General features: G+C 34.5%; 1 protein-coding gene across 3 annotated transcripts in view; it reads right to left on the bottom strand.

Moving 5' to 3' along the window:
* Nucleotides 1-16,917, bottom strand: part of LOC129745652 (ras guanine nucleotide exchange factor V-like) — a 163,776-nt gene that overhangs the window by 113,012 nt on the left and 33,847 nt on the right. The window lies entirely within an intron of this gene.

The following is a 16,917-nucleotide window of genomic DNA, read 5'->3' as shown; positions in this document are numbered from 1 at the left end:
TAACGAGAAAATGAATTTCAGTGGAAAGAGGTTTTCGGTGAAGAAATATATTTTTTGATATTTCACACTAATAAAATGTCCTTGTATTCAACAACATGTATATTATTTTCATGTATAAAATTACCTTCCACTCTTTCAAAATGATCGTTTAACACTAGATTTAAAAGTTCTTTTTATTGGTCGATTTTTTGAAAATTTGTAAAATCGATCAACATTTGATTGTATTAAACGATTAAGGCTAAGAGTTCACATTCAATTAACAAGTGAAAACAAACCGAGCAGAACTTCCAACACCAAAAGACAGCTATAGCTGATAGAGCGCGATTGTCTTGAAAAAAAAGAAAAGCATCGTGATTTGAGAAAAAATGGTTTCTTCAAGAAAAACAAGATGATAATGATTGCCGGTTCAATTTAGATTGATCCACCAAAACCTGCAATCGACTTCGTTCAAACAAGAAAGTCAAAAACAACCGGATTCAGATGGCTTAGGTGGTTGTGGTTTTGTATTTATGCTCTGGACTATGAATGTGGCCACAAAAATGAAATTTACTCGAGAATTCCGATAAAATATACGTATCAGACAGCTTTTAGAAAATAGTTCATTTCTATCTAAAGAATTGTCAAACCGGGCGAAAAAGCTAATAAACCGCGAGAAAATTCAATATCTTCCCTCCTACAAAATCAAACTTTTTGAAAAAATACTAACCCGCGAACATAACTCAAATGTTGTAAATTTGATAAATCAAAATAAATTCGACAAAATTATACACAAAACTTTCAGTAACTCAAAGATACAAAATTTAAAAAAACATTGTCCAGTGGTTTTTGAGATATATATTGCCGAATTTCGGTATTTCTTTGTTAAAATTTCCTTATTGTATTTAAAAAGAATGTCCGAAAAATCGATTGGACATAGCTTTAATCGCCGTACGCACTAACGAACAGAAATATTATGCCTCATTCCCCTATATTATGTGAATAATTCAGAATAAAGCTAGTTTAGACTTGAAAACTTTGAACAAAAATGGACCTGTCTTGCGTGATTTTTTCCGAGAGATCAGATGAAGGCTGTTTGACCTACCGCACGCTCCAGAAAATTGAGTTATAGCTGTTTTTACACTCAGTTTCCCTACATTTTTTCAATGTTCGGACTTGACAATTTCGTACCAAAAGAGAAAATGTGTGATTTTCAAGTTAGAACATGCTTTTACTAAAATTTTTGAAATTAAAAAAGAGTTTAGGGCAAAACGGCTATTACGCTATTATCCGAAGCGTGTGGTGGCTCAAATAGACTTAATTCGATTCTTGGAGAAAAAAACACACAAATTAGGTGTCAATTGGTTTGAAATCTTCAAGTCTGAACAAATTTTTTCGGAACTATTTGAAAAATGTAGGGAAATTGAAACTCCATTTTCCGATGCGTATGGTTGCTTCATAAGCCATCATTTGATTCCTAAGTAAAAATCACACATGATAGCTCTCATTTGGTTCAACATTTAAAAGTCCGACCACGCTTTTTTTCTGAATCAATTAAAAATGTAGGCTTATTGAGGGTCAAATCAGCTTTAACTCCTGTTTTTGTTAAAAAATTTCAAGTCCAAATAAGCTTCATTTTGGATTATTTACAAAATACAGGGGAATTTTAGTTTAAAAAGGCATTATATCTCCGTTCGAAAGCTCATTCGGCATATGAAACTATACCAATCGGTTCTCCGGACATATTGTCTTAAAAAACGTGTTTTTTCATAGGTTTTGTTCTTGCAGGAGAAAAGATATCGAATTTCTTTGCAGTTTATACACTTTTTTGCCCATTGTGCATTAGTTTAAAATCAGAGAGAAGAATTGAGAAATAAAACAGTATGGGTTTTGTATATTGTTATTCGTTTTTTTTTAAGATAGAAGATAACCTTCAAGTCTAGTTCTCAAGTTCTCTAAGCCAACGGTTATGAGATGGAATCCCGTTCATGGCACTCTCTGCAAGCGGTTCAAATATTCTGCACACGATTTGACCACCGCACACAAAGGTAAATGCACCTAAAAAGCGATCAAAATTATTTTCGGACAAACGGTAAACGATAGACATTTGATGACTTCATAGCATTTTCATATTTTTTGATGATTCATCAAATTCTTGAAAGAAAAAAGTGATTTTTCCTACTTGAAGCGAAATAAAAAAAATATTTCTCAAAATAATTTGTTAAGAGAATTGATGTCTTTACAAAAGTTGAAGATCTTTTTATTATAAGAAACGTTGTTGAAGATACTATCCAGATCGTACGAAAATCATAAAAGTAACGAGCATTTTAAAAATAATACAAGTAACTTTGAGTTTTTATTTAATATCTTTTTCAGTATACGATTTTCAAACTTCGTGTATCGGAAAAAGTTGTTCAAATTGTTGAGACACACGATTTTGTGGAACATGTCAAATACATATTTCAACTAAGAAAGGAGATATACTACAAAATATCCAAAATGATGCCATTTTTTCAGTTAGTTATAACCCTAAGAGTTCGGCCGTTTTCTTATAATTTTTTGAGTGGATTTGTTGTTGAAATTATTGGCTTTCCATTGATATATAAAGTTAATATCAATTTTGGACAGATTTTTTGTAAACTAGCAATCAATAATCAGCTTTTTCCTCTACAAACACTTAAAATTCGAAAAAAAACCTTCAGTTTTTGCTGTTTTTAGAGGAAAAACCTCATTATTGGTTGCTGGATTGCAAAAAATCTGAAATATGTATTTGACATGTTCGACAAAATTGTGTGTTTCAACAATATGAACAACTTCTTCAAATATAAAAAGTTTGCAAATCGTATACAAAAAAACATATTAAATAAAAACTCAGAAATTACTTCAATTTTTTTAAAATGCTCGTAACTTTTATGGTTTTCATGCGATCTTGATAGTGTCTTCAACAAAGTTTCGTATAAAAATAAGCTACACAAATTTTTTCAAGGCATCAAGTCTCTAAACTAATTATTTTAAGAATTTTTTTTTATTTCCCTTTCATGTGGAAAAATCAAATTTTTCTTTAAAAAATTTGATAGATCATCAAAAATTATGAAATTTTTGTGAAGACATTAAATGTCTACCGTTCACCGTTTGTCCGCAAATAATTTTGATCGCATTTTAGGTGCATTTACCCCTTTTTACACCGTAGCGCTAGTTAAAACCTATTAGATACTTTAAGAGTCCTTTCAAGAATACCTATGATGATACCTATGAACTATGGTTGAATAGTAATTTTCGAGCTAAATTTGTGGGCTTTGTATTTTGTTATTCGTTTTTTCATTCATCAAAAGACATTCGCCTTTGGGGAAGAGCAGGGGTGAGCATAATTTTGAAGTAACGGTCCAATTTGAATTTGAAATCTTTTCGACGGGCCGAACTCAAAATAATATTTATAAAATGCTAGCATTTACGTTATTTTTTTCATTATTACAAATATATGACTAAAACATAACTGAAAATGAAAAATAAAACATATTCATGTGTTTAAAGAAAAACGATATTTAATGCGGGTTTTTTTAAATTCTAGGTTCATAATATTAGCCAAAGTTGAAAAGGTACATCTCAAAATCTTAATAGTTTTGAACAATATTTAATCGATTTGAAGTTTTTCGCGAACATTCATTCTTACAAACAGAACCGTCATTTGTTTTCTTTTTTTTTTACTTATAAGAAACAAAAATATTTTAGGTCTCTCTATCGTGCGTAAAAAGATTTGATCCGTCGTCATCACTCCAATTTAAAAGTTTCATGGAGCTTAATCATAGCGGTAAATTTTAGTAATAATTTTCAGGAAACCAATGTCTTCTCAGCGTTGGATGTTGAATTGTTTTTGAAATAAATAGAGCGCATTTTCGAAAAGGTTTTTCACAATTTAAAGTTTGTCCTCAAAGATTCGCTTTTTTTTCCTACAAACGGTGAAAAAATGGATTTTAATTTTAAAGTTCCGTATAAGATCATTGCATTGTAGCAGTAGTATGTTAAGCAAGGTTCAGACTTAGAAAATTCATCATGCTCCATGATTTACATGCTGGATTCTAGATTTTTTTTAAATTTTTCATGGATTTTCTTCATTTAATTTGGGTACCACTGGGATAGGATTGCTTTTTTTCAAGTAAAATGCTTCAACTTATCGACGTTTGGCATGATTTTGCTATAAAATTTTTGAAAATAGCATCACAGATAATCATCACAAATTTTTGGATCGAATCACAAGATTACAGAAATTGAGAATTTAAGGCTATGATCATTAAGTATCCGGGCACTTTATTTTAGTGATATCTACGTTAATAGACCTCGGATATGCAAAACTTTAGTAGCGCTGATTTGGTTATAAAAAGGACTATCTTGCTGGACTAATTTGCTCCTTTTACGCATTTTGCGCCTCAAAAATCCTTCATTGTTGACTTGGAAGCTCATAAACTGTTGATTTTTTCTGATTTTTTTCGGACCAAATGGTTAAGAAGTATAAGGAGCCACTCTAGGATGCTCACGAAGTTCAAACCAAGCATCTTAGTGGAACCCTTGATCTTAAATATGGTAAAAAGTCTATGGTTATTGGGGATAACTGAATGCAGACTCCTTAAATAATGCAAAAAATCCATTTTCGACAGGCAAAAAGTGTTGCCTGATTAGTAGACACCAAGTAAATAACTAATAATGATCAGTTACAAAGATTGTAATATGTGCATCCGATTTTTTCGCAATATGACAGATGTGTTCTGAAGGACAAAAAAAAATGTTAAAACCGGATTTAAGAGATCAAACTCTTCGAGATGCCTACTCATGAAAAGGTTCCAAAACGATTCCAATTGCTTTCTCCAGGTGAGTTTGTGGAAAAAAGCATGATTTTGCAAAGGTTTGCTTCTGTGGTAAAAAAAATAAATCAATACATGACTGAAAAAAGTGTGCAAAGATAAAAAAGAGATTTTATGAAAAAGTTAGAGTATTTCTTGAAAAAATATATTCTTTTTATATTTTTACATTCAATGTCATATTAACACCTTCATTTCCTCCATAGAAAGTTTTTCGATCAGATGAATAGTTTTTAAAATACACACGTTTGTAACTGCCCTTATACTAAATGATCATAGCCTTAGAATTTTTGTTGGAGACATTGATGCTTAGTCATATCGATAAGAAATCTTAAACCGTTCTCCACTCATTTCCATAAATAGAACTTCATAATTTTTTGGTTTATGGTTTCACTTTTGTTTTTCATAATTTGATGAAATAATCAAATTTAAAAAAAAATTCTGCTGATCATATTCATCTAACAACTTTATCTTGGCTGGAAATTAAAAAAAAGATCTCACTAACGGACTTAGTAATGCCTGTGATCATCTGTGCCTTACGACTTTTTATTGGTCTTTCGACCCGCTTCAAGAAATGAAAAAGGTAGAAAAGTAATGAGGAAAAAATTTAATCTGAACAAAAAATGTCATTTATTTCGCTTTTCCAATAAATAATAATACATCGATACCTTTCCAAAAACACAATTAATGCTTAAAATAAAAAGTAAAATAAAATTGAACGATTGAACGAAATGCAACTTTTAACAAGTGAAGTGCATATTTGATTAGGTTACTGACATATCATTTTTTTTATCAAATTGGTATTGACTAAAATTTCATGATGATTGATTAAAGTCGTGAAATAAATTTAAGAAAGCTTCGCGGGCCGCACAAACATGTCTCGATGGCCAAGCTTTGCTCATACCTGGTGTGGAGGATACTGAATCAAAGCAATCGAAATCGATTCCCTTTGCTTTGATTCAGTAGAATTATTCAACCAAGTACGCTCACAACACATGATAGAATAGAGGATAGCCTCCAAGTCTTCTAGCCAACGGTCATGAGATTGAATCCCATTCACGGTACACATAAGTAATTCACTTTCTGTGGGTTGAAAGTGATAAAGCATGGATCATGAAAGCCTGGATCGGAAATGCATTTGAAGGTGTTGAGAACGATCAAGGCAAACACAGGGTAGTCGAACTACGACACCGACAAGAAATTCAACGCCGACCTGTGCACCGTCAGAAGGATTCGTCTGCGCGAAGGAATACGATCTTATCGAGCTAGTTATCAATCAAACCGGACATTGAAGCAGAATTTAGTAGCCAAAGGACGTGCCCGGAAGTTATACAACATGATTCCAACGAAGTACGACGGATGCATCCTCATGAATGACGAAACGTACGTGAAAATGGATTTTGGGCTGCTTCCTAGCCAAAAAAATTATTAAGAGCCACTGCAGTGGTGCACTGCACTGGTCGGGGTGATGTCCCCGGCAAGTTCGAATTCGTTTTTGGCGATAAGTTTGCAAGAAAGTGTTTGATCTGGCAAGGTATTTGCAGCTGTGGACGAAAGACCCCGGTTTTGTGAAAAACAAGACCATAAACTCTGAAATGTACAAGGAGGAGTGCATGAAAAACTTTTTTTTTCGTGCATTAAATCTCACAAAGGACCAATAAAGTTTTCGCCAGATTTGGCAAGCTGCCACTACAGCTAAGAGGTTTGTAAGTACAGTGCACAGTGGTGCATAACATCAATCTAGCTGTACGAAATTAATAGCGCCCAGGGATGAAGAGATAGACATTTGATGTCTTCAGCAGCATTGTTCAGTTTTATATGGAGCATATTCCAATATCAAATTTTTTGCCAAGGGGTCAACCGATAATGAGATAAAAATGCTAACTTTTTTGTTTTTCAAATTAGGACTTGATGTTTGGGACAAAGTTGTTTATCTGATCAAAATACATAAGTTTGTCGAATATGACAAAATCCTATCACATCACCCTCAGGAGCTACAGTCACAGTAAAAAAATATTTAAAAAAAACAGATTTTGAACCTGACACGTTGTAGATTGGATAAAATGGTTCACTGTCTTTGAAACAAAGTTGTAACAAGCCACGGTCTTCAACTGTCTCATACATTATGATGGGTTTAGAAGTTGCTGAAGCCCTATAGAATGCATTTAGTGTAATTTATTGGCAATTTTGAAAGGCTCGTCCATCGAAAAGTGCACATTTTCGCAACACCCCCTTTTTTGTGATTATTTTTGATGATAAGCGGAATCATTTCCATTTGACATAAGCGGAGAAATCGGTGGAAATTGAGGTGTTCCGAAAATGTGCACTTTTCGATGAACATCAATATGTATGAGACAATTGTAGATCGTTGCTTGTTTCAACTTTGTTTCTAAGTCAGCGAACCATTTTATCCAATCTACAACGTGTCAGGTTCAAAAAACTGTTTTTTCAAGAGATTTTTTTTTACTTTGACTGTAACTCCTGAAGGTGATGTGGTAGGATTTTGTCATATTCGACAAACTTATGTATTTTGATCAAATGAACAGCTTTGTCGAAGACATCAAAGCCCTATTAGCATTTTTATCTCGCTATCGGTGGACCCCTTGGTAAAAATTTTGATATTGGAATATGCTGCATGTAAAACTGAACAATGTTGCTGAAGACATCAAATGTCTATCTCTTCATCCCTGGGCGCTATTAATTTCGTACAGCTAGATTGATGTTCTGCACCACTGTGCAGTGCTATCGGGCCAACGGGTGGATTTTGTCGAAAAAGACGTCAACCCACCCAACTGCCCTCAATTCCGCCCTATCAAAAAATTTTGGGCAATTGTCAAGCAGAAAATGAAGAAGAATGGTAGGACGACTCTGGATGCAACAGAGATGAAGAGATTGTGGAACAAAATGGCCGCTGGGGCAGTGAATAGGGTGTCAAAACTATGATGAGTGGTTCTCGACGAAAAGTTCGAAAATTCATCAAAACATTTTTATTTCGCTTACATAGCTCCGAGATAGACCAGTTTTAATGCGTCCAGATTCATCTTGATCCATGCTTTAGCGTTTGTTAGCTTCTAGCCATCAAATCCTTGAAAGATGAACGACTTAGTGGTAAGGGTAATGCATTTTCTTTGAGGAAATATCAAGTTCCATTGAGATCCAACATGTGTTTGGATTCGTAAAAAAAAATTGGGAATAATGATTAATTGTTCAACTTTGCTTTAGAGTTTCCCGTAATCGCTAGACCCATCATTGAAATATGAACGGCACCGGCGCATGATTGCTCTTGTTAGGGCGGAAAATTCATAGCCCACATGTAAATTTGTTGGTGCGTATAGCAGCAGCGCTACTTATTATTAGGAAGCAACCTTCCAAGTAGCTAATTTTATGACAAACTCTCACGAAACCAACCACCAAGCCGGGAACAAGTTTCGGATGTAAACGCCTCTAAAATAACACCTTCAACCGGAACTGATTCCCGCGTACGATAACGACCTAGGCCAAACACAAACACAGTCAGCAGGCACGCAATCTGGCTGGTTTACCGGATGATTGTTGGTGGGTCCTGGATCAGGATTACTTGAGAGGGGATAAAGAAAATATTCAACATTTAAACAAGTTCCTGGGACCACAACACGCCATCAACAAAACTGATCCACATCCAGAAGGGCATAGGACTATTTTCGTGAAAATCATTTTTCATCATGCGATCCTTTGTCCCAGGACGAAAACGGCGACGAAGCCAGGCCAGACCCGGTTAGATTCCATCCGTGTCACACTCGTTTATAAATGGGAAACAAATAAACTGTGCGGCGGCACACGCGGATTAAGGAAAATATTATCGTGGGGACAATATTGTGGCCAAACACACACACACACACAAACAAACTCCCACACGCATGACAAACACTGGCTGAACACTTTCACCTATACATGGCCACTGATTGTCAAAGGCTGAACCAGGGAGCTGAGCGTGTCCTGGGATCATTAATCCTGGCAGGTTTTATTTTTTTCTACGTTTTTGTTATTTCTGTTTGCTGCAAGGCGCGAGTGAACACAACCAGAACCTTCTAGGACCTTCCGGCAGGACCATTGTTCATGTGGGATGAAAGTATACCTATGTGTGTGTGTGTGTATTTGTAGAGGTGTGTTTTCGACCAAAACGTTGACACGCACCATTGATAAAAAGGGAAAATTCACCCGATGTGCTCTGCGGAGGTCTCCCTTCCCCTCCTACCCGGTAAGAAAGGGCATTATTCAAACAAAAGGCATGATGGGGATTTAAATGAAAAAGGTTAACATTAATGATCCATGGAATCTCTTCGGCACAAAAGGGGTTTCACATTTTTGGACATCGCAAACATGTTGAGTAGAACTGCATTTTTGATTTTGGGAAAATAGAACAAGGTGAAACACTTTAGCACAGTACAGTTTCAGTTGTAAGTATTCCTTATATAAAAATACATCGACTGTTTTCAATGGAACAGGAATGGAAATTTTTTCTTTCAAATAAAGACTCTTTTCTATAACTTTTTTTGTTTTCTGAAGTTCAACCACAGACTAAAAGTTTAACCTTCAAAATTACTCAAAACTGTTAATTTAATCGAAGTTGTGCAGGGAAAATGGTCGAATTTGGAGGCAGTCTTCTTTTATATATTGGCCGCAGCCCGTGGTGTAGAGGATAGCCTTCAAGTCTTCTAAACCAGCGGGTATGAGATCGAATCCCGGTCCCGGCATACATAGTACACTTTCTGTGGGTTGGTGTTTTAGCATTTATAAGATGCTAGCGATCATATCCTCGAAAGATGTACGCTTAGCGTGAAGAAAAAGGAATCTCTTCGAGGAAACATCAAGTTTCATTGAAATCCTGTGTGTGTTTGTGTTCGTTTTTTTATATATAGACACTCATATGAGTAGTCTACATTGTGTCAATCGTTATGAAAAATTTACTGATTTGCAGCAAAAGTTGATTTGGCTATCCACAACAACAAAAATTCAAAATATCTCCCCGCAAGCGGTTCAAAAATTTTGCACAGGATTTGACCACCGCTTCTTGTTTATTTTAACGGTGGGCAGCTATTTTACCTTGTAGAATTCAAGTCATGCCAGTTTATTATTCAGCTAGCTAGGCAAACCATAACCAGAATTTTCATTTTTTTATCACTTCCTTAATCGAAATTTTTGGATAGCGCTTGATAAAACCTACTAGATACTCTTGGAGAACTTGCAGGATTACCCACATGAACTATGGTAGAATAGTAGACTTTTTTCGATCCTGCCCAAAAAATCTGGTCAAGAGCTTCTGCATTGGATGCTATCTAAAAACCCCTTGACCGATTATCACCAAATTTTGCACATTACATTACTGGGCACCTTCACTGAAAACTGTATCAATTTCCATACATGCATTCAAAAGTTTTTCACAAATCAAAGGGTTACAGGGTCATTATGATAAGATTGCCAGATTGTCCGGTTTTATCCGGGTTTTCTCCAGATATTTAATACAAAATTTTGGAACAGCCCGACTCAGCCCAGTTTCCCGGATTTATTCACCTTATTTGGCAAATCAAACAAAAAAAAACACAAACTGTGTTGTAAATATTTCTTTTTATGCTTCCGAAACGAAATTTTTCGAGTAAGTTTTGTAAAAACAAACATGAATGGTTTTATTTGGAAACCTAAAATACTATTTAAAATCTGTTAATGAGTTTTGACGAAAAAATAAAATTATCTCATTTTTTCTTGATTTTTGTTGAGCAATTTTCGGGTTTTTACCAATTTTGTCCGTATACTCCCCGGATTTATTTGGAAGTCAAAAGCTTGGTTTTTTCAGATTTTCATACAAAATGGCTCAAATTCTTTCGCCCCGGATACATACTTAAAAAATTTTGGCAACCTTATCTTCTAATCATTGTTGTTGCCAGGTTTATTTATGTGACTTTTTTTTCTAGAATTTTCATTAAGTTCGTGAAAATTTCTATAAGCGTGAATGAAAGTTAGGCTCATTAGGGTGAATGATATATTTTTCAATTTACAAAATTGTTACAATCGACAAAATTGACCAAGTATAAAAAATGACGAAATTGATAAATTGAAAAATAACAAAAATGTCAAAAAACCCAAAATGTGAAAATAACAAAAATGACAAAATTGGCAATAATGATAAAAATTACAAAAATTAGAAAAAAAACAAAAATTTCGAAAATCACAAAAATTAAAAAATTGACAAAATTGACAAAATTGACAAAATTGACAAAATTGACCAAATTGACCAAATTGACAAAATTGACAAAATTGACAAAATTGACAAAATTGACAAAATTGACAAAATTGACAAAATTGACAAAATTGACAAAATTGACAAAATTGACAAAATTGACAAAATTGACAAAATTGACAAAATTGACAAAATTGACAAAATTGACAAAATTGACAAAATTGACAAAATTGACAAAATTGACAAAATTGACAAAATTGACAAAATTGACAAAATTGACAAAATTGACAAAATTGACAAAATTGACAAAATTGACAAAATTGACAAAATTGACAAAATTGACAAAATTGACAAAATTGACAAAATTGACAAAATTGACAAAATTGACAAAATTGACAAAATTGACAAAATTGACAAAATTGACAAAATTGACAAAATTGACAAAATTGACAAAATTGACAAAATTGACAAAATTGACAAAATTGACAAAATTGACAAAATTGACAAAATTGACAAAATTGACAAAATTGACAAAATTGACAAAATTGACAAAATTGACAAAATTGACAAAATTGACATAATTGACAAAATTGACAAAATTGACAAAATTGACAAAATTGACAAAATTGACAAAATTGACAAAATTGACAAAATTGACAAAATTGACAAAATTGACAAAATTGACAAAATTGACAAAATTGACAAAATTGACAAAATTGACAAAATTGAAAAAATTGAAAAAATTGACAAAATTGACAAAATTGACAAAATTGACAAAATTGACAAAATTGACAAAATTGACAAAATTGACAAAATTGACAAAATTGACAAAATTGACAAAATTGACAAAATTGACAAAATTGACAAAATTGACAAAATTGACAAAATTGACAAAATTGACAAAATTGACAAAATTGACAAAATCGACAAAATTGACAAAATTGACAAAATTGACAAAATTGACAAAATTGACAAAATTGACAAAATTGACAAAATTGACAAAATTGACAAAATTGACCAAATTGACAAAATTGACAAAATTGACAAAATTGACAAAATTGACAAAATTGACAAAATTGACAAAATTGACAAAATTGACAAAATTGACAAAATTGACAAAATTGACAAAATTGACAAAATTGACAAAATTGACAAAATTGACAAAATTGACAAAATTGACAAAATTGACAAAATTGACAAAATTGACAAAATTGACAAAATTGACAAAATTGACAAAATTGACAAAATTGACAAAATTGACAAAATTGACAAAATTGACAAAATTGACAAAATTGACAAAATTGACAAAATTGACAAAATTGACAAAATTGACAAAATTGACAAAATTGACAAAATTGACAAAATTGACAAAATTGACAAAATTGACAAAATTGACAAAATTGACAAAATTGACAAAATTGACAAAATTGACAAAATTGACAAAATTGACAAAATTGAAAATATTGTCATTTCAAAGAGGTCCAAATTGTTAATGTCTATAGTTAATTTGATCGATTATTTTACTCTACGTTTCCGCACTGTGATTTACTCTAGCAGTAGTAATTTTACCCAATTATTCTTTCAATACATTTGTTTATTTCATTTGAGAGGCAGAATTATTTGAAAAACATGATTAGGCTTTTTTTTATTATTTTTTTTTATATTTTTTAACTTATTCCATTTTAAAGTTACTATTTACTGTGACTGTATGTATCCAAATATAATTTACAGGCTGAAAGAAAGGCAACAATCCACTGTAAAGTGTATTAAATCGGGTTTGTACTACGTCGTTTACGAAAATTTTTATTCTTTTTAACGAATAGTCACCGTTGGTTAATTATTTATATGCTAGTTTAATGGCATTGCGGTGAACGTTAGATGATAAATTCTTGATAGAAGAATTAAAGATCGGAAAGAAATGACGGATAGATAAAGCAGACGCTTAGTAGAAGAAAATTTACAGGTGTTGAAATTGAGCCAAGAGCATTTTTAATGGAAAGTTTCAAAGGTGCGTTCTAGACCCTTTGTCCCACATCAGTTGAATGGCTGAGAGAAGTAACAGCGAGAGGCGCAATTACGTTCACCCATACATCCAACCCGATGGATTGGTAAAGCACGTGCTTCCCAATCGGACAAAAAGTCTAGAACGCATGGCTCTGGTGAAGCTTTCCTATTGCTGAACCAGTTCAAGCGATGTGTTGTCTGTTTTTCGGATTCCGTTTTTATCGGCAGCGCTACTTATTGTTTTCACGCAAGTACCGTAAACGTCCCTACTTTCGACAACTTTTTTATTTTTGAACTGTATTTTTGAATATTTACCCCTTATTTAAACCCCCCGAAGCCAAATGATTTTAATCTTTTTAACGAATAGTCACCGTTGGTTAATTAACTAGCATATAAATAATTAACCAACGGTGACTATTCGTTAAAAAGATTAAAATCATTTGGCTTCGGGGGGTTTAAATAAGGGGTAAATATTCAAAAATACAGTTCAAAAATAAAAAAGTTGTCGAAAGTAGGGACGTTTACGGTACTTGCGTGAAAACAATAAGTAGCGCTGCCGATAAAAACGGAATCCGAAAAACAGACAACACATCGCTTGAACTGGTTCAGCAATAGGAAAGCTTCACCAGAGCCATGCGTTCTAGACTTTTTGTCCGATTGGGAAGCACGTGCTTTACCAATCCATCGGGTTGGATGTATGGGTGAACGTAATTGCGCCTCTCGCTGTTACTTCTCTCAGCCATTCAACTGATGTGGGACAAAGGGTCTAGAACGCACCCTTGAAACTTTCCATTAAAAATGCTCTTGGCTCAATTTCAACACCTGTAAATTTTCTTCTACTAAGCGTCTGCTTTATCTATCCGTCATTTCTTTCCGATCTTTAATTCTTCTATCAAGAATTTATCATCTAACGTTCACCGCAATGCCATTAAACTAGCATATAAATAAGAAAATTTTTATTGGAGTTTAGTCCTCGAATTCATGTATCCTTCGTCGTCTTAGAAAATAAAAGAAACTGATACATTTTTTTTGCATTCTTGATGATGATGTCAAATAAATGTTCTTTAAATAATAGTCTATATTGTCAACATTCCATATTTGAAATTTTCTTAATTCACCAGATTGCTGGAAAAATTTAGCCTGAACTCAGAAATTTCATTCACTTTTTTAAATTTTCGTTTTCATCCTTCTTCGACTTGAATATTTCTCAGTTTTCCAGACAACAAATTCAATCCAACCGTTCCTGGTTCTATTTCAACAAGCAGCGTTCTAGACCAGAGAAGCAATGGAAAAATAAAACAGGAGAAAAGCAACACACTACCTACCCACGTTGAAGGTCGGGGCGGAACCGGGTGTGAAATTTATTGAACGGAAATGATGTTTTGTAGAGCTGCTAGAGAGCAAGAAAAAAAAACTGCTGCTGCTGCTGCTGGTGGATTAACTTTCCATTCGGTAAAACCCTCGACGGCGGATGTCATGTAGACACGGATCGGACCGGGTCCGTTTTAATTAAATTCGGAAATGTGCTGACCCAGAACGACGACGGGGAGAATGAAATAGGCGAAGGAAGGGGGGACACATTCCAATTTTTACATGCACATAAATCCTAACTTATAGATGGCTTAAGCCGATTTGCCCACTGTGCCTGCCCTTTCGTTGCAGTGTTGTGATGTTTTCATCGATTGCTGGGGAGCAGAACGAGCGAAATATTTTTTTTAAATTATATTTTTGCGATTTTCATGGATGCTCAGTATCTGAGAAAGGCCAAGATCTTGGATAGCCCTTTCTTAAGGGGGGGGTAGGGTCTAACACTTTCAAAAAATCGATTTTTTTATTTTTTTATTTTCTTATTGCAAAACATTTCAAGAATGTTGTGTCAAATTTTCAAGTCAATTGAAGCAAAACTGTAGAAGTTATAGGCCTTTATCTCCTCCTATCTAATACTGCAAGAAAGCAAGAGCAGAAACTTCAAACGCGGTTTTCTCGAAAGCACGTTTTTAAAGTCCGTGGACATCGTCATTTGAAAACTACTTATCCGATTCTTTTCAAATTTGGAACATATTTTCTACATATAAAATACCAGACCCCAACGTTTTTATTTTTTGATTTTTTTGTTTTGGGGAGATTTTAGAGGTGAAAAATGGCGGATTTTTAAGTGAAAAATCGTAGTTTTTACTTCAAACAGCCACAAAAATTTCATAAAAATATTTTTAAGTTAAATAAAAACGTTGGGGTCCAGAAAAACATCTATTGAAAATATTTTGCTCTGATTTTTTGACTTCAGATGATTCTGTGCTGAGATACAGTGTCCACCGCAAATCCTGTTTTCTAAAAGGCATCCTCGAAAATGCTCCGTCACCGGCTCATTTTTCAATATTTTTCTACGAAAAAATTACTAAATGATCTTTTAACAATGCTTTGTATAATGCAAAAAAATTGAATACATTTGTTTGAACGATAGCTCTAGAAAAAAATCGTGAAAATGGTGTTTTTTTTATACCCGTTAGACCCTACCCCCCCCCTTAATATTACTTTGACAGTCGATTTCACGATACATTCAATATGCAAAAAGCATTAACATTCTTCAGGGTCAACTTTTGAGTGTAACTTATAAATAATATGATCAATGCAAGCAAATCTGAAGGTTGTTCAATTTGCGTTGGAATTCTAGAAAAAAATTGACTGTCTTTAGCACAGTTGCAAAATTACCTCGATTTGATCACCCATATTGTGAAGGGTCACCATGCTACAGCGTACCCGAGGGCATGTTTGGGTGTCTACACGCCGACGCCCCGGTTTATCACCGTAGTCTTGGACTAACCAACCAATTGTCCACACTCGGTAGTCCGCCTGAGTGTTCTGGTCTAGGCATGAGTCCACCATTGCTATTGGGTCAACAAAATCTTACAGCTAAGTTGCTCGTCTGAGTTTGGAGCGAGCCGGTAAGACAGATGCCAACGTGTGGAGGAGAACCAAGGTCATCGCCATTCCCGAGTTCTAACTGCGCTGTAGCTGAAGCGCCTACTAAATCGTGTTGAAGGTCGGTCCAGTCTTATACCCGAAATGTATCGACCTAATACGTCTTGGTGCTGGATTAAGGATTCGAGAACCACCACTGGCATAGTCCGGTGTAGGTGTCGACGAACTACAACAACCATCACCGTAAGCGAAGTGGTGAGCAGCAGGCGTCAGAAGGTTTCCCTAAGGTACAGCTAATCAAGAGGTAGGAGGTAGCTTAGGGGTGGGGACCATTTCCCAGTGTATATGAACATCAAAGCAATAAACGTGGAAGGTTTCTAGTGAGAAAAGTGTTTTCTTTGCTTGCCCTTTCGATCGAGCTCAAGCCGACCCTGAGGCGTTGTTCAGGGAGTTCCCTCAATATTGTAACACTTCCCAGAGGGGATGAATGGGACACCAAATTGCACGCTAGACTCAAATTCAGCAACTAAACTATTGATACCAACGAATATCAGTTGACAGTTACTTCCCCCAAATACTTAAGTACGACGTATTAAGCGTGTCAGACGAAAACTCTAAGTGGGTAGCGAAGTAGTGGTAGCACACCTAAGAAGTCACCGTGGCGAATCCACGAAACGATACGATGAAGGTCGAGAGCAAGTCGTACGCAGATATATTGCGACAAATTAGAGTAGATCCCAAACTACCTAACCTAGGCAAAAATGTCCAGGAAGTTCAACGGAGCCGTGCAGGTGATATGATCCTCGTGCTGTGAAAGAGAGCAAAGGCCAGTAAATACGCAGCTCACATTAAGGTTCACTCAGTTAAAAAAGTGGTGACCGTGAAGGTCAGTTACCTCGATGGGCCGATGAAAAAGAGCCGTCAGGGACGAAGCCACAATTCGGTTTAGAG

Source organism: Uranotaenia lowii, chromosome 2 (genome assembly GCF_029784155.1).
Source record: "Uranotaenia lowii strain MFRU-FL chromosome 2, ASM2978415v1, whole genome shotgun sequence".
NCBI lineage: Eukaryota > Metazoa > Arthropoda > Insecta > Diptera > Culicidae > Uranotaenia > Uranotaenia lowii.
Note: the sequence above shows the minus strand (reverse complement) of the source record. Positions and strands in the feature narration are given on the sequence as shown.